The sequence below is a fragment of the Bos mutus genome, chromosome 28, assembly GCF_027580195.1.
Source record: "Bos mutus isolate GX-2022 chromosome 28, NWIPB_WYAK_1.1, whole genome shotgun sequence".
In the NCBI taxonomy this organism is placed as follows: Eukaryota; Metazoa; Chordata; class Mammalia; order Artiodactyla; family Bovidae; genus Bos; species Bos mutus.
This window is the reverse complement of record NC_091644.1, coordinates 19,127,445-19,146,162: the sequence shown is the minus strand read 5'-3', so window position 1 is coordinate 19,146,162 and position 18,718 is coordinate 19,127,445. Positions and strand designations below refer to the sequence as shown.

At 44.7% G+C, this 18,718-nt stretch overlaps 1 protein-coding gene across 3 annotated transcripts in view; it reads right to left on the bottom strand.

Moving 5' to 3' along the window:
- The window catches only part of LRRC20 (leucine rich repeat containing 20), a 71,453-nt gene that overhangs the window by 35,353 nt on the left and 17,382 nt on the right, over positions 1–18,718 (bottom strand). The window lies entirely within an intron of this gene.

Genomic DNA, 18,718 nt, shown 5'->3' with positions numbered 1-18,718 from the left:
GCAATTCCACTCCTGGGTGTATATCTGGGAAAGATGAAACCATGTGTCCACACAAAACAGTACACATATTCACAGCAGCATTACTCGTGTTGTTGTTGTCCAGTTGCTAAATCATGTCTGACTCTTTGTGACCCCAGGGACTGCATCACACCAGGCTCGCCTGTCCTTCACTAACAGTGTGCTCAAACTCATGTCCATTGAGACAGTGATACTATCTAACTATCTGATCCTCGCATTATTCATAATAGCCAAAAAATGGAAACAACTCATGTGTCCATCCACAGATGAACAGATAAAATGTGGTATATTCATTGTGTTTGGCGGGCTTCCCTGGTGGCTCAGAGGGTAAAGCGTCTGCCAGCAAAGCGGGAGACCCGGGTTTGATCCCTGGGTTGGGAAGATCCCCTGGAGAAGGAAATGGCAACCCACTCTAGTACTCTTGCCTGGGAAATCCCATGGATGGAGAAGCCTGTAGGCTATGGTAGGCTACAGTCTACGGGGTCGCAAAGAGTCAGACATGACTGAGCGACTTCACTTTCACTTTCATTTTGTTTGGCAACAGAAAGGAATAAAATACCAATATATACTGTTGTTGTTTAGTCGCTAAATCATATCTGACTCTTTGCGACCCCAGGGACTGTAGCTCACCAGGCTCCTCTGTCCATGGGATTTCCCAGGCAAGAATACTAGAGTGAGTTGCCATTTCCTTCTCCAGGGATATTCCTGATCCAGGGGTCGAACCCGCATCTCCTGGTTGGGGGGAGGATTCTTTACCATTAAGCCATAGATGGGCCTTAAAAACACAGTGGTAAGTCAAAGAAGCCAATCACCAAGGACAATATGCTGTATAAGGCCATTTACATGAAAGGTCCAGAACAGGCAAATGTAAAGACGGGATGTAGATTATTGGTTACCCAGGGCTGGGGGTACTGAGGGGTGAGGGGTTTCTTTGCAGGGGTATGTTCTACAATTGAATGCGGTGATAGTTGCACACTGAATATACTCAAACCACTGAACTGTATACCTTAAACGGATGGACTATATGGTATGTGAATTATATCTCAATAAAGCTGTTTCATATATACGGCAGCAGAGAGACATTGACAGTATGGAGGCTCGGAAATTAGCTGTCCAGCTCATCTAAGTCACTTACCTTTGCTGAGTCTCAGTTTTCCCATCTTTAAAATGGGGGCATCATTGTCTACCTAGTAAGGCTGTCAGGAAAAGTAAATATCATTGAAAGTACTCAGTGGGGCTTTCCTGGTGGCTCAGTGGTAAAGAATTCACCTGCCAAAGCAGGAGACACAAGTTCCATCCCTGACCTGAGAAGATCCCACCTGCCACAGAGCAACTAAGCCCGTGCCCCACAACTCAAGACTGTACTCTAGGGCCTGGGAGCTGTAACTGCTGAGCCCACATGCCACAACTACTGAAGCTGGTGCACCCTGGAGCCCGTGCTCAGCAACAAGAGACGCACCACAAAGAGGCCTGTGCACTGCAGCTGGAGAGTAGACCCCACTCATCGCAACTAGAGAAAAGCCTTTGGAGCAGTGAAGACCCAGCACAGCCAAAAATAAATAAAATGACATTTTAATACAGTACTCAATATACTAACCAAGTGCCTAGCAGACAAATAGTGGGGCTACTACAAGTGTTTCCCTACTCACCTTCTACTTTGCCCTCCCCTTCACATCCTACCCACACTGCTCCATGCTTTAAGGCCAGGTCCCACCTCTTCTAGAAGTCTTTCTGGAGCCCCGCATTACTGGTGATTGCCCCCAGTGCCAGGAGCACTCACTGACTCAGACAGCACTGATCCATCCCTCAGCACACTGTGGTCTTTTCCCTCAAGAGGCCAGACTTCCCCAGGACTCTAAGCCTTTGAAGCTTGTTCCAAAATTAATACACAAAATTCAATAACATTCCTATATGCCAACAATAAAAAACAGCTTTTAAAGATCTTATTCTGTGAAGAAAGTCAGACAGAGAACAAATCTTTCTCAGTTATATGAGTATGATATCACTTATATGTGGAATTTAAAAAACGGTACAACTAAACGTATTTACAAAACAGAAATAGAGTCACAGATGTAGAAAACAATCTTATGGCCATGGGGTGAGGGGCGTGGAGAAGAGGGATAAATTGAGATTGGGATTGACATATACACACTACTATATGTAAAACATATAATTAATAAGGACCTACTGAATAGCATAGAGAATTCTACTCAGTACTCTGTAAGGGCTTATATGGGGAAAGAATCTGAAAAAGAGTGGATATATGTTCATACATAACTGACTCACTTTGCAGTACAGCAGAAACTAACACAACATCATAAATCAACTATACTCCAATAAATTTTTTTTTAATTCATATTTTAAAGTATGCTAAAGAGGAGAAGACAGGGAGAAAGGAAGAAAGGGAGGGAGGGAAGGAGGAAAGAAGAAAGAAAAGATCCTATTTTAAACAGCAGCAATAATGCAAAGTCTATTTAGTTCAGTTCAGTTCAGTTGCTCAGTTGTGTCCGACTCCCTGCAACCCCATGAATCGCAGCACCCCAGGCCTCCCTGTCCATCACCAACTCCGGGAGTCCACCCAAACTCATGTCTATTGAGTCGGTGATGCCATCCGCCATCTCATCCTCTGTCGTCCCCTTCTCCTCCCGCCCCCAATCCTTCTCAGCATCAGGGTCTTTTCCAATGAGTCAACTCTTTGCATGAGGTGGCCAAAGTACTGGAGTTTCAGCTTCAGCATCAGTCCTTCCAATGAACACCCAGGACTGATCTCCTTTAGGATGGACTGGTTGGATCTCCTTACTGTCCAAAGGCCTCTCAAGAGTCTTCCCCAACACCACAGTTCAAAAGCATCAATTCTTCGGCGCTCAGCTTTCTTCACAGTCCAACTCTCACAGCCATACATGACCACTGGAAAAACCATCTAGACAGACTTTTGTTGGCAAAGTAGACAGACTTTTGTTGGCAAAGTAATGTCTCTGCTTTTCAATATGCTATCTAGGTTGGTCATAACTTTCCTTCCAAGGAGTAAGCGTCTTTTAATTTCAGGGCTGCAATCACCATCTGCAGTGATTTTGGAGCCCCAAAATAAAGTCTGATACTGTTTCTACTGTTTCCCTATCTATTTGCCATGAAGTGATGGGACCAGATGCCATGATCTTAGTTTTCTGAATGCTGAGCTTTAAGCCAACATTTCCACTCTCCTCTTTCACTTTCATCAAGAGGCTTTTTAGTTCCTCTTCACTTTCTGCCATAAGGGTGGTGTTATCTGCATATCTGATAGAAATAATAAAAACTGAAGCCCTTCACCCTTACCTGCCTCACAGAATGTCTACTCTGACTCTAATAGCAGCTCCAATGTCACCTCCTCCACAAAGCCTTCCCTGACAACCCTAAGCTCCAGTCCTTGAGTCTTATATGGTGTGAAAGAGACCTCTTCACCCGGTACTGTATTAACTTACTTTCCCAGTGGAGTAGGAAGACCCCCAGAGAACATTACCAGCAGAGATGGGCCAGGCTCAATGGGCAGGACAGAGTTACTGGTGACCTCACTGAGCTGGTCTGAGAAAAGAAAGGGGACGAATGGGGGTAAGGGCAAAAACCCAAAAGACCGAGGAACCAGAGAGGTAGAACATCCCATTAAGTGTCTTTAGGGACTCCCCTGGTGGTCCAGTGGTTGGGACTCTGCACTTCCACTGCAGGGGGCCCAGGTTCAATCACTGGTCAAGGAACTAAGATCCCGCAAGCCCCGAGGCTCAATAAAAAAAAATTTAAAAAGTGTCTTTACTGTTTCCTCTGGTCCAGGGCTATGCTAGGTGACCCTAGCCTGGCTGCTGTCCAATGTCAGGAACCTGTTCTTAGATTAGTGAGATGGGGTTTGCAGAACAGACTGCAAAGTCTTACGGGGAGGAATGAATGCCAGAGGTCAGACTTTCAGTAAAAAGAGATTGAGGACTGGATCAGCCCTGCAGGCTCAAACTTTGGGGCAAGTTGAGGATTCTAGAAAAAGCAAACCTTTCCAAACAATGAGCCCCCTAGTACTTTGTGCCAGATGCTCAAAGGTCTAGAAAGGTTTCTTGTAGTTATAAATCATAACAGCCCCTGTGGATAAAATCAATGGATCTCAGACCTGCTGAGAACAACAAGGAAAGTGTCAGAAGCTTTCCCTTTAAAACAAAGAGCAAAATAAAGATGCCTTCCATCATCAGTATCCCTAAATATGGTCATAGACATTCTGGCCAAAGAAATAGAAAGCATAAACATCAGAAACAGATAAAATGATGATTATGTGTATATGACATGACTGCATAACCTCAACAAAGCAGTCATCTGACAAGGTACACAAATTAAAAAGATCTCAGCAAAATGGCTAATCAAACTAAACATGCAAAGTTCAATAATATCCCTAAATGCCTACAGTAAATATAGTTTCAAGGATCCTATTCCAAACAGAAATGTAATATAAAATATAGAGCTCAAAAATACAGAAAAATAAAAAAGTTTTAAATAATAAAACAAAATATAGAGCTAATCATAATGGAAAATACATTTGACCAATATTAAGAAAAGTAGGAAAGTTCACAAATATATTTTTAAAAATAGGTTTGTACATTGAAGATATATAACATTCATTGACAACAAGTCAAAATACTGTAATAATGGTGATTTTTTTAAGAAGTTAAATTATAGGTTGTTTAATGCAATTCTGACTCAAATACCCAAAAGTTTTTTTTTTTTTTTAACTTGATGAAATGGTTTTAAATCTCAACTAGGGAATAAGCAAGCAAAACTCTCTAAAAGAGAAAAAGTAGGGAGATAATCAATTTTATAAGGCTGCAGGGATTAAAACAGAGGGTAATAGGAAAAAAGATCATATAAAGAAAACCTACAGGCCAGAAAATACAGCCCCTAATTTCAGTTCAGTTTAGTTCAGTTGCTCAGTCGTGTCTGACTCTTGCGACCCCATGGACAACAGCACGCCAGGCCTCCCTGTCCATCACCAACTCCCAGAGTTTACCCAGACTCATGTCCATGGAGTCAGTGATGCCATCCAGCCATCTCATCCTCTGTCATCCCCTTCTCCTCCTGCCCTCAATCTTTCCCAGCATCAGGGTCTTTTCAAATGAGTCAGCTCTTCGAATCAGTTTGGCAAAGTATTGGAGTTTCAGCTTCAGCATCAGTCCTTCCAATGAACACTCAGGACTGATCTCCTTTAGGATGGACTGGTTGGACCTCCTTGCAGTCCAAGGGACTCTCAAGAGTCTTCTCCAGCACCACAGTTCAAAAGCATCAGTTCTTCAGGGCTCAGCTTTCTTTATAGTCCAACTCTCGCATCCATACATGACCACTGGAAAAACCATAGCCTTGACTAGACAGACCTTTGTTGGCAAAGTAATGTCTCTGCTTTTGAATATGCTGTCTAGTTTGGGCATAATTTTCCTTCCAAGGAGTATGCGTCTTTTAATTTCATGGCTGCAGTCACCATCTGCAGTGATTTTGGAGCCCCCTAAAAAAGTCAGCCACTGTTTCCCCATCTATTTGCCATGAAGTGATGGGGCCAGATGCCATGATCTTAATTTTCTGAATGTTGAGCTTTAAGCCAACTTTTTCACTCTCCTCTTTCACTTTCATCAAGAGGCTCTTTAGTTCTTCTTCACTTTCTGCCATAAGGGTGGTGTCATCTGCATATCTGAAGTTATTGATATTTCTCCCAGCAGTCTTGATTCCAGCTTCTGCTTCCTCCAGCCCAGTGTTTCTCATGATGTACTCTGCGTATAAGTTAAATAAGCAGGGTGACAATATACAGCCTTGACATACTCCTTTCCTGATTTGGAATCAGTCTGTTGATCTATGTCTAGTTCTAACTGTCGCTTCCTGACATGCATACAGATTTCTCAAGAGGCAGGTCAGGTGGTCTGGTATTCCCATCTCTTTCAGAATTTTCCACAGTTTATTGTGATCTACACAGTCAAAGACTTTGGCATAGTCAATAAAGCAGAAATAGATGTTTTTCTGGAACTCTCTTGCTTTTTCGATGATCTAGTGGATGTTGGCAATTTGATCTCTTTCATAATTTAATAAGTGCTAAATGAGGCCTCACAAATAAATTAGGGAAGAAAAGGGTTAATAACTGATGTCAGCATAGCCAATGAATAATTCTGGGAAAATAAGAGAGAGAAAGAGACTCTTAACCTAAGAAAATAGAACTCTAGACAGAATTACATTTTAAATATTTTTAAAAATCAAACCAAAATATCAGAAGTAAACAGACTTTAACATTTATACAGCCCCTTAATTGAGGATGACTTTTTCAACATAGGAGCAATAAAGACTACAAAGAAACAGATTAACAAACCTAACGATAAAAAAATATAACACACCTGGATGCTTAAAAGAAGATAAGGCAAGCAACAGATTGTGGAAAAGGATCTATAAATAGAATAAGTTGTTATCTTGATTATTTTAAATACTCAATATAATTCAATTTAAAAAATTAACCCACCAGATGGTAGACATTCACCAGCGAGAAAATATAATTAGTAAACAAATATATAGCCCCTGATATATGCTGTCAAACTTCTTCCCAGAATATTTACATCAATTTACATATATCCTGGCCAACAAATAAGAGGACCATCAAAAAATCTTTGCTAATATAATCAGTGGAAATTATATCCTTTGCTGTCATAAGGAGACTGTTTACCTTTTATGATAAATTAACCATTTTTATTTCCTTGATGGAATATCTTGCTTGGATCTCTGGCTGTTTTTCTACTTGGAGTTCTGGCATTCCACATGCCTCACACCCTCTCCAGGTGTTAGTAGAGCTCCCTAAATAATATTATCAACCTACATCTGTGCATTGGTTTTCTTATTTAATAGTTCATATTACAGCATTTAGGTGTTTTTTTAAAAACAGAATATAAAAATTATGCGCACACAGTAATTTCAAGTATGTGCAAAAGTATACATGCCTGGGAAAGAAGACAGAAAGAAAATCTAAGCAGAATGTTAAATAGTTATTATAAAGGATTAGAGCAATTTATTACTATTTATAGTCCTGCTGTTTATTTCATATAAAATAAGTACCACTATTTGCATAAAAATATTTTCAGTATATACAGTGATACTCTACCTTTAAAATTGAAAAATAAATGCATCATAAAAATAACTTTTTTTGGAAAAAATAACCTGGCATATTCAAGGATAAACTGAAGCCAGCCAGCTCTTTAAAATCCAAGAAACAGAGAAGGCAGACCCATGAAAAAAAGACAGTAGCTCTTTGTCCTGGACTGAAGTAGAAGTTATAAGATGGAGCTTTCAGGACTTGAGTACTACTCAAAGAAACATACACGACACCCTGCTCTCCTAAGTGGGGACAGAAAATGTTCTCAATGAAGGCAGAAAAGCCACAAAGCCTCTCAACTTATTCCCAAGAATGCTCAAAGCAGCTGTCTTCCCAAGAAGATGAAACGCCCAACCCATAGCCTCGTTCCTCCCACCTGGGCTGTCCACATGACATCCCACCGCACACCACCCTACTCTCCCATTCCCCAGCGCAAGCAACACGTGGCCTCTGCAGCTTCACTTGCCCACGAATAGTCACAGAAGCATATGGCCTGGCCCCTGAGGGGTGCCGAGGGCCTGGGTGCATCCACACCTGCTGCTTCATTTATCCTCTGCAAACAGCTATCCAGGCCGTCCTGTGTGCCAGGCACCACTCCGCAGTGTGCCCTGTGGCTTCCCTGTGATTATTTTGTTCTTGGGGACTCTGTCTGTTTCTCTCCATCCTTTGGTGCACAGGGAGGAGGGTACACCATGATGCTCCTACTCAGAACAGTCCGGTTGCCTTTAATGGTAAAGGCCCCCAAGAATACCTGCAAAGAGCCCTGCTGGGATGTGATGCAAACACCCTCTCCAGGCCATGTGACCAGCCACTAACACGGCCCATGAAGTCCCCTCCCCTGTGGGGAGCAGAAGCCTGTGATCTCGGGCACAGCTCTCCATGGTCACTGGGACAAGAGTATGGAGATCCAGGTACCCAGATATGTGGGAGCAAGTCACAGCCTTGCGTGGTCACCTTGCCATCTGTACAGAAGGTGCAAAACACCTCATGTCCATTCCCTGGGGGTGGGGATATTAACCATAAATAGTAGCACTCACTATTTCATATAAGCTAAGCTGGCAGACCTATCCTCTCTGTACACATGAGGAAAATACAATTACTTGCCCAAGGTCATTCAGCTAAAATTAGTGTAAGATTTGGATGCGGCTTGATCAGGCAGCCAGGGGTCCTAACCATTTTGCTATCCTGCCCTGCTGAGTCAAGAGTGTGCCCAGGTGTCTGGTTCTAGGCCAGAGAAAGGGGAGTCCCTGCTGAACAGCTCAGTGGGAAACCAGGGCCTTGGCTACAAACTCCTGTAGGACTTTCCCACTTAGCACCCACAATCCAGGGATAGAGGCCTCGCAGCCTTCTTCATGAGCCTTCTGTCCTCAGGAACTTCTTCTCCAGGTCTAATTCAGAGGATGGGCACCCTTTATACCTACTATGCCTGTGTGAGGTAGAGACAAGCCCTGGGTTGAGTCAAGTTCAGTGTTCACAGGGGCATACAGCATGACTTCCAGAAAACACCACCAGGATACAGCTGGGGGCCAAGTCCCACTAAGGGAGGAGGACCAGGGAAAAGAAGTGCCAGGCTGGAGACAGGCGAGTTGTCCTCCAGGAGGCACAGGAGGTCACCAAGAGTCCCATTCTCTATGAGTGCTCAGAGCTGGCAGGATGGGGGCTAGCTCAGCAGCCATAAGGAAAAGGCTCCAGGTGAGGAAGTGAGTGCAACATCATGGGGAGATCAGGCAGGGTTACCACCGAGAGGACTCCCGAACCAGATGGAGGCCGGGTGATCTCCAAGGTCTCATTCAACCAAAAGAAAACAAGCAGAGCTACTTGTATTAACTATATGCCAGGCACAGTAGTAGGCCCTTTTTACGTACTAATGCCTTACATTCCCATAACAACCCTAAGTTACCCTCACAGGTGGAAAATGAGGTCTGTGGCGATAGGTGAATTGTTTAAGGTCATTTCAGGGAGATGATGTAGAGTACAAAGACCTGGAAAGCAAAGATTCCTGCAAGGTGATCAACTTGTCTTAGTTTGCCCAGGATGTCGCCAGTTTTAGTACCGAAAGCCTGACAGCCTGGTGGACCCCTCCTTAATTGCAGATGACAACTGGTCACCCTAAATTCAGCTGCACGCTGACAGATGAGAGATTACCAGAATTAGAGAGGAGCAGGGAAGGTAACCCAGCGTGAGCAAAGACCTTCATTCCTCTGGAGCTCGACCTTTGAGCCCCGCCTCCTCCTGTAACTTCCTAGAGCTCAGGAGATAGGAAGGTTTGTCTCGAAAGCATTTCAGGCTACTTAGTGGTGCATACAATCCCACAGACACCATCAGGGGCTTGGGAATACTAACAATGGGGTCCTCCATCAACAGCTGAATGGCAGCCGGATGCAAGTATGCCTGTTCTCAGAACCCTTGTCACTGATACCTGAACCACAGTGGAGAACAGAGACCTTTAGGCAGGAGGCACTGTAATAGACACAAGGCATAATTAGCCTCATAATTGTAACTATCCCTGGAAGAAAGTCAAACTGCATGTCTCCAAATCTCTAATTAGGATAGCATTTTGTGTTAATAAAGAACCTTTTTAACTCAAAATGCGTGGGTCCTTCATTAAAGGTTATCCTGTAAATTCTAATGAAGTAACTGCTGGGCAAAACAAGCAAAATCCTAGCAGTACACAGAACACTGTGTGGGAAATCAGGAGGGCGGAGTCAAGCTGGTATTGTTCCTTAGAAACTCAGAACTGACCCAGCTCAGTCCCTGCTGAGAGGTGGGCCTGGTGACAGGACCCCGTGGTGGGAGCAGAGAGGGTAACCAAGTCACAGGGCCTGAGGAGGAAGTGTCAGGGACTCAGGCTGGCAGGTGCATGGGCTCCTGCCCGATCCAGAAACAAGACTCCCCAGGCTGTAGAAGGAAAACCGCCACCAGTGTGACCAGTCCCACCCAGGATATCTTTTTTTCACAAAATACCTCTTTTCACAAAGTCTTTTTTCCTAGCATCTTTTTTTCAGGATTAGAAGGTTGAAGGTCATTTTAACCCATGTTTTCCAAACTTCCCATTTGGAGAGGTGGGTCCTAGAAACCTACCCTTGAGATTCTGTCTCAGTGGGTCTAGAATGGCAGCAAGGAATTTGTTTTTTAACAAGTATTCCTAGGTGACTGTTACCAATAAGCAAACTTGGGAAATACTGAGTAACGCAGGCTTCCAACTCAGAACTGAATTTCTCTTACTGTCTCCACAGAGTTCTTCTTGAATGCCTCTGATGATGGGGCACTCACCTCCCTTTCACAGAATGGCTTTAACTGTTAGAGACTTCTTTCACGAACTGTATGGTAACTATTACCCTGCCACTACCTAGCGTCCTTCTGCCTTCTTGGATTACATGTAGCTATCTGCCCCCAAGTGATAATGCGTTATATACATGAGGATGAAGGACATGATAAGCTTTTCTCCAGACAAAACAGCCAGAAACCTCAATCCCCATGGTTTTCACTGCTCCCTTCAGAGTCAGGACTGGCCCAGCTCAGACCCTGCCAAAGCCAGAACTGACTCCTGTGCAGGCTTTCAGTCTGTAACACATGACCACAGCCACCACTCACTGGCACCAGGTGTATAACTTCTCAGGGCCTCAGACCTACAATCTCATCTACTCCTCACAAGTACTCTGTAAGGTCAGTTCTATACTTACTCCCATTAACAGAGGAAGAAACTGAGTCATGGAGAAGTTAAAGACTGGATTCTTCAAGGTTGCATGACTTATTCAAGGTCACCCAGTTAATTAAACAATAATTAACATTCATAAAGGGCTTCCTACATGCAAGCCACTTAGCACTGTCCTTTAAATTTTTTTATTTTTTATTGAGTTTTAGTTGATGTACAATATTTTATGTTTCAAGTGCATAATATAATGATTCACAATTTTTAAAGGTTATATTCTATCTGTATTTATAAAGTATTGGCTATATTCCCTGTGCTATACAATACATCCTTGTAGCTTATTTATTTCATCCAGAGTAGTTTGCACCTCTTAATTCACTACCCCTATCTTTTCCTTCCCAGCTTCCCATTCTCCACTGGTAACCACTAGTTTGTTCTCTGTATCTGTCAGTCTGGTTTATTTGGTGGTGTTATATTCATTGAAAAAAAGAAAGTGAAAGTCACTCAGTCGTGCCTGACTCTGCGACCCCAGACTATACGGTCCATGGAATTCTCCATGCCAGAATACTGGAGTGGGTAGCCTTTCCCTTCTCCAGGGGATCGTCCCAACCCAGGGATTGAACCCAGGTCTCTGGCATTGCAGGCGGATTCTTTACTCTCTGAGCCACAAGAGAAGCCCAAGAATACTGGAGTGGGTAGCCTATTCCTTCTCCAGCGGATCTTCCCAATCCAGGAATTGAACTGGGGTCTCCTGCACTGCAGGCGGATTCTCTACCAACTGAGCTATCAGGGAAGCCCATATATTCATTAGTTTATTTTATTGATTTTTTTTTTGATTCCACATATAAGCAGTATCATACAAAAGCCATGTCTTTCTCTGACTTATTTCACAAAGCATAATACTCTCCAAGACTATCCATGTTGCAAATGGAAAAATTTCATCCTCTTTTATGGTTAAGTGGTATTATATTAACTATCTGGGGGAGACGGTTGTTTCTATCTACTCATTTTTTTTTTCAGTATTTCATCTCATTTTACTTTTTTTTTTTTTTTTTTGAGTATAATTGCTTTATAAAGTTGTTAGTCTCTGTTGTACAATGATTTGAATCAGCTATATGTATACATGTATCCCCTGCCTCTTGGGCCTCCCTCCCCAGCCCCATCCTACCCATCTAGGTCATCCCAGAGCACTGATGATGAGCACCCTGTGCTATGCAGCAGCTTCCCACTCGCTATTTTACACACAGTAGGGCATACATGTCAGTCCCAATCTCCCAATTGGTCCCACTCTCCCCTTCCCCTGCCCCATGTCCCATATTAACTCAATCCTCACAACAGCTCCATGAGATAGGAACTATTATCACCATCTCTGTTTTCAGAAGAAGAATCTGAGACACACGCCTGTGGCCTTGGTTAGTACGTGGCATAGCCGGCCCTGAGCTAGTACACCGCTATGTACACAGCCTCCCCAGGATATGTAACTGTCACTTAGGATGGTCAGCTGCTCAGAAACAAGAGATTTTGAGCTCCAATGAGCAGACAGATCTTACAAGATTTACAATGGATTGCTATGGACATTGGTATATTACAGTTACCATGGAGCTATATTAAGGAGGCTTAGAGTTGAAAGAGCTGGTGAAAGAATTATCCAGTGCCTGGATGTGTCACTCAGTTGGCTCTGGGACCTCAGACAAGACCCTTTGGTTCTTATGCCCTTGGTGTGCATCTCAGGTACATGCTGAGGTTGGAGCTGATCAACTCTGAGACCCCTCACGGCTGCCATTGTGAAATCTAGCTGGTAGTTGTCAGACTTGGCGACACACTGAGCCAGTCACCAGGGGAGCTTTACAGACTCTTGATATCTTAGTCACACTCGCAGAGATTTTAACTTAAACAGTGTGAGCTGGGGCTTGGGAATCAGGGGTTCTCAAGCTCCCCTGGTGATCCTAACACACAGCCAGGGTAGAGAACTCTGCACTACACCATTATCTCTCAAACTTCACTGTGCTGACAGATTACCCAGGGTTTCTATTAGGATAAGGCTTCTGATGGTGAGGTCTGTGTTGGGACCTGAGATCCTGTATTTCTACCAGGCAGGTCCAAGGACCACTCTCAGTAGCAAGGACTAGTCCAATGCAGTGGTTCTCAAAGTGGGGCCCCTAGACCACAGCATCTCCCCAGAATCCATTGTGAATACACATTCTCAGTCCCCATTCCAGACCTACAGAATCAGAAGCTCTCGGGGCAGGGCCTGGCCATCTGTGTTTGTGTGTGTTTTAAGATGTTTATTTACTATTATTATTATCACTGATCACCTACTGGCGGTTTTTTTATTTTCTTTATTTTTGGTTGTGCTGGGTCTTTACTATAGTTGCGACAAGTGGGGGCTACTCTCCCCTTGCAGTGTGCCAGCTTCTCATTGAGGTGGCTTCTCTTGTGGCAGAGGACAGGCTTCAGTAATTGCGGTGCACAGTAGTTATGGTTCCCAGGCTCTAGAGCATGGGCTTAACAGGTGCAGGGCAAGAGCTTAGCTGCTCGGCGCCATGTGGGATCTTCCCAGATAGGGGATCAAACCTATGTCTCCTGCATTGGTAGGCGGATTCTTTACCACTGAGCCACACCGGGAAGACCCATCTGTGTTTTAACAAGCTCTCCAACTTGAGTTTGAGAATCACCCTGGCTTAGAGAGACTGGGCTGCCCCCAGCTGTTGTTTCCTGGCCCTGATGGATGGTGATGAAGGTGACAACGAAAGCAACTCACAATCACTAAGGGCTGCCTGGTCTCTGCCTGTGCAGGGGCTTTGAGTTTGCTCACATGGGGAACATTATTTTGCCCTGGGTGCCTCCCATTTCTCATCAGATTGGGGGATTTCAAGACAGAGCCACTGTCTCTTCATCCTTCTCTCTTGCTTGTTCATGTTTCTGATTCTGACAGAGGCACAGGTGACCTCTGGTGTAGAAGCAGCTGGGCTGGGCTCAGGAGGCCCACATTCTCGTCCCAGCGCCCCCTGCTATTAGCCGTGGGGTCTCATGGAAAAGGTTTCTCCAGGGGCCTTGTTTTCTCTTCTGTAAATGAGGGTTTAGACCATGGGATCTGGGGACTCTCAACCAGGCTGGAGATTCTGTGATTCTATGAGTCTACTGAACAAAGACTTTTGGCCAGTGCTCCTGTCAAAGAGGAGAGGCTGCAAGCTGCAGCTAAGTGTTCCAGAATTGTCCGTGCCTTAGAACATGCTGGAACATGTACTATAACAGGGGGATCTGAGGTTCAAGTCACCCAGGCCCATGAGTAGAGAGCTGGGATTTGAACCAAGAAACCCAACTCCAAAAGCCCATGGTCTTTCCACAACATTACATCACATCAGTACACCACACCACCCTCTCTCCTACCACGGTCAGAAGATAGTCCTAAAAAAGGTAACATAGGGATTTCCCTGGTGGTCCAGTGGTTAAGACTCCACACTTCCATTGCAGGAGGCACGGGTACAAACCCTGGTCAGGGAACTAAGATTCCACATGCCTCATGGTATGGCCAAAAAAAAAAAAAAACCAAAAGTAATATAATAATAGCTTACCCTTATGTGGCACACCTATATGCTTGAGACTTTAAATAGGTGACACAATTTGTCCACTTTAATCTTCACAACAACCCCATGTATTAAGTATTAAGTTCATTCTCATTTCATCATTGTAGAGTGTGTGTTAGTCGCCCAGTTGTGTCCGACTCTTTGTAACCCCATGGACTGTAACCTGTCAGGATGCTCTGTCCATGGGATTCTCCAGGCAAGAATACTGGAGTGGGTTGTCATTTCCTCCTCCAGACATCATTGTAGAAACAGGGGCTAAACAGAAAAGCCGCAATGTGACCCCAGGCAGTCTACCCTGAGAGAGCTCAGTTTAGCAGAAAAACACATGGGATGATGTGAGGCACTCAAATCAGAGGCCCTCGGTGGCAGCAGACTCTCATTCAGGAGGCTGGTATAGAGAAAACTATCTTAAAAAGTAGAGACGTTACTTTGCCAACAAAGGTCTGTCTAGTCAAAGCTGTGGTTTTTCCAGTAGTCCTGTATGGATATGAGAGTTGGACTATAAAGAAAGCTGAGCACCAAAGAATTGATGCTTTTGAACTGTGGTGTTGGAGAAGACTCTTGAGAGTCCCTTTGACTGCAAGGAGATCCAACCAATCCATCCTAAAGGAGATCAGTCCTGAATATTCATTGGAAGGACTGATGTTGAAGCTGAAACTCCAATACTTTGGCCACCTGATGCGAAAAACTGACTCACTGGAAAAGACCCTGATGCTGGGAGGGATTGAAGGCAGGAGGAGAAGGGGATGACAGAGGATGAGATGGTTGGATGCCATCACTGACTCAATGGACATTAGTTTGAGTAGGCTCTGGGAGTTGGTGATGGACAGGGAGGCCTGCCATACTGCAGTCCAAGGAGATGCAAAGAGTCAGACATAACTGAGCGACTGAACTGAACTTATAAAGAAAACATATTTTTCTGAAACATGAAAATGAAAACTTAGACATGGGCCTGCTAGGAAGAGTCAGCACTCCTTCCAAAAGATCAAACTCCAGCACCTCCGCATGTATCAGGGGCTGGGGCTGGAAGCTGGCATTCTGGCATAAGAAGCAAAGGGCTGCCAGCCTCTGAAACACCATTTGGTCTCTAAAGCTGGGAGGTGTGGGATGCGGAGAGCAGGTGAAACAAGTCATCAAGGACTGGCATCAACACACCACTGCACACAATTAGGCTGTATCTTGTTATCTGCACACAGTATTGACAGAGCTAACTAGCTGTAGAAGGTTTAAGACAAAAAGGATCCCTGGACAACTGCCTCCTGGCAAACCCCATTCTCCAGAGACAACTACTTTAGACATTTTCGGGGATTTTGCTGGTGTTTAATTGCCAATCCCTACAGCAGCCTTTTCCTGGCCTTTCCCCATCTGTCTCATGCCACCTGGAAAGGAAAGGTCACAGGAGAGCTCACTGAGTAATCGCAGAAGTCCAGAAAATTCCACTTCAATAGCGGTATACTGGGCCCTGGCAGGGAGTTAGAGAAGGGCAGAAAGGTACTCAGGAAAGGGGTAAGGTGCAAAGCATCTTCTGGGGACAGGGAGAGACCACTGAACCTGAACATAACCATGGGCTTGTTGTTTCTTCTATGTACTTTACAGATCTCTGTATTATGTGATATTTTTACATTACTTCTTACAACTATCCTCAGTTTAAAGAAAGTAACATCCCTAACATCCAGCTACCCATGGGAACAGGCTAAGGAGGCTGGGTTGGTGGAGATCTCTCTTGATGGGGACGGGGGGAATGGGGTAAAATCCTGGAGGGCCAAGCCCAGAAGGGCTACCGCAGAGCACAGTCGACAGCCCAACCACAAACACGGCGCACGTGAGACTCTGGAGCTCAGAGGTGCTTTCTCTTGACCTCCTGCAGGAGTCCCAGCCTCTCTGGGACATGATGGGACTGCAGAGTGTCTGCCTCCCAAAACAAAGCTGAGCTTCTGGCCCCCAGCCAATAGCCATCATACCTAACAGTTGGAGATGCTCCAACCACACAAGAAGAGCTAGAGAGGTTAAGAAGGAAGAGGTGCCTGAGAGCTCCCTCTTCCTCCAGATCCAAACTGAGGCTTTTCTGGGGCCGAGGCTTTCGTGCTATGGGGTCTCAGGAAAGTTACTTAGCCCCAGCTTCAGTTTCCCCTTCCATAAAGTGAGAACAAAAATTCACACAAAATCCTCTACATGCATGTTCACAGCAGCACCACTTGCAATAGTAGAAGTAGCTCAAAAAAGTAGAAGTTAGCTCAAATGTATATCAACTGACGAATGGATAAGCAAAAGATGGTAGCTCCATACACTGGAATATCACTTGGCCTTAAAAAGGAATGAAGTACTGATACAACAGGATGAATCTCGGGACTTTCCTGGTGGCTCATTGGGTAAGAATCTGCCTGCCAATGCAGGGAACAAGGGTTCAATCCCTGGTCCAGGAAGATTCCACATGCCGCAGGGCAACCAGGCCTGTGTGCCGCCTCTACTGAAACGGTGCTCTAGAGCCCGCAAGTCACAACCACCAAGCCTACGTGCTGCAGCTACTGAAGCCCGCAAACCTAGAGCCTGTGCTCTGCAACAAGAGAAGCCACTTCAATGAGCAGCCCAAGCGCCGCCACCAAGAGCAGTCCCCGCTCATCCCAACTAGAGAAAAGCCTGCCCATGGCAACGAAGACCCAGCACAGCCAGAAAAAACAAAAAGGATGAACCTCAAAAAAAATTATGTTAAGGAAGGAAATCAATCACAAGAGGCCACATACTGATGACTCTCTTTACATAAAATGTCTAGGATAAGCAAATCTACAGAGACAAAAGGAGACTGGGGGTTGCCAGGGGCTGAGGGAGATCTGAGAAATCTGGAATAATTGCTTAGTGATACAGGGTTCCTTTCTGGGTGATGAATACATTCCAAAATTGATCGAGGCGATGGTTATACAACCTGTGAATATATTAAAAGCCACAGAATGTTACACTTCGAAATGGTGAATTTTGTGATATGTGAATTATCCTTCAACTTAAAAAAAAAACGTGAAGACAAGATGATCTAACTAACCAACAGGGTTGTTCTGAGCATGAAAGAAAATGTCCACAAGGGGCCAAGCACAGCATGGCAGGCAGCGTGTACTCAGTAAACAAGAGAAGCTGTTGCAAGGCTGCAAAGACATTGTTTTGATGTGAGAATTCATTATCAGGAAATGCTTCAGCTCTGTTGTTCCTTGAAGGAGGAAGAAGGCCCCTGGCAGTCACTTATTCCAAAAACCTCATAGCAAAGAGACAACTGTGTGTGTTATTGTGGAATCTGGGACTTGCCAAGACAATTCCTGTTTCTTCCTGGCAAACCAGCCAATTGCTTAAAAAAAAAAAATCCTGTATTTAATTAAAACCAAAAGTTAATACCACACAGAATACAACCAAGTGATGCACAGTCACTGACTCGAGATATTAAATTACTTTGTTCAATCAATGACTCATCGCTAACATGCAGAACAAAAGGGGATAGAAACAGGAGCCACACTGATGCCAACAGCATGGCCACCAACAGCTCTGAGGCCATCACAGCCAGGCTGAGCGGAGGTCAGGTGCTGAGTCAGACTTTGGAGAGGCAGGCCCTGAGGTCTTCTACAAAAACAACAGCAGGCAACACTGACTGAGCATCACCTCATTTGATCCTGACAACAACCTCTGAGGAAGGGCACTACTGTCAGTCCCCTTTTGCAGGTAAGGAAACTAAGGCCCAGAGAGGTTAAGAATGCACTCAAGGTCACACAGTAAGTAACAATGGAGTGCAGCTTGGCTTCCTCTCAAGGACGTCGCCCTGCAGAGCGAGTCTGGAGAACTGGATTCAGATCTGCTGTTGCTCTTAAGTCATCAAATGACCTTGGGCAGGCCGCTCTTGGAGTTTAATATCCTTTTGTGTAAAATACAGAGAATGAACTCAGCCCATCTCTCTCCAAGGGTGGGAACATGCAAATCTGGCAACAAAAGAACAGACTTCTCAAGTTGTAATGTGCCCATGGGTCACCTGGAGATCTTGGCCAGGATGCTGGTTCTGAGTCAGGAGGTCTGGGATGAGGCCTAAGGATATGCATCTCTAACAAGCCCCCCCGCCCAGGGATGCTGATGCTGCTGGTCCTCAGACCACACTTTGAGAAGGATGTGGATGGTGATCACTGTGCAAATAACAATCAGACACATAGCGAGAAAGTCCGATTTCAATTTCTCAGTCCTCCAGCCCTTGCTGTTCAGTCGCTAAGTCGTGTTCAACTCTTTGCAACCCCATGGACTGCAGCACACCAGGCCTCTCTGTCCTTCACCATCTCCCAGAGTTTGCTCAAACTCATGTCCACTGAGTCGGTA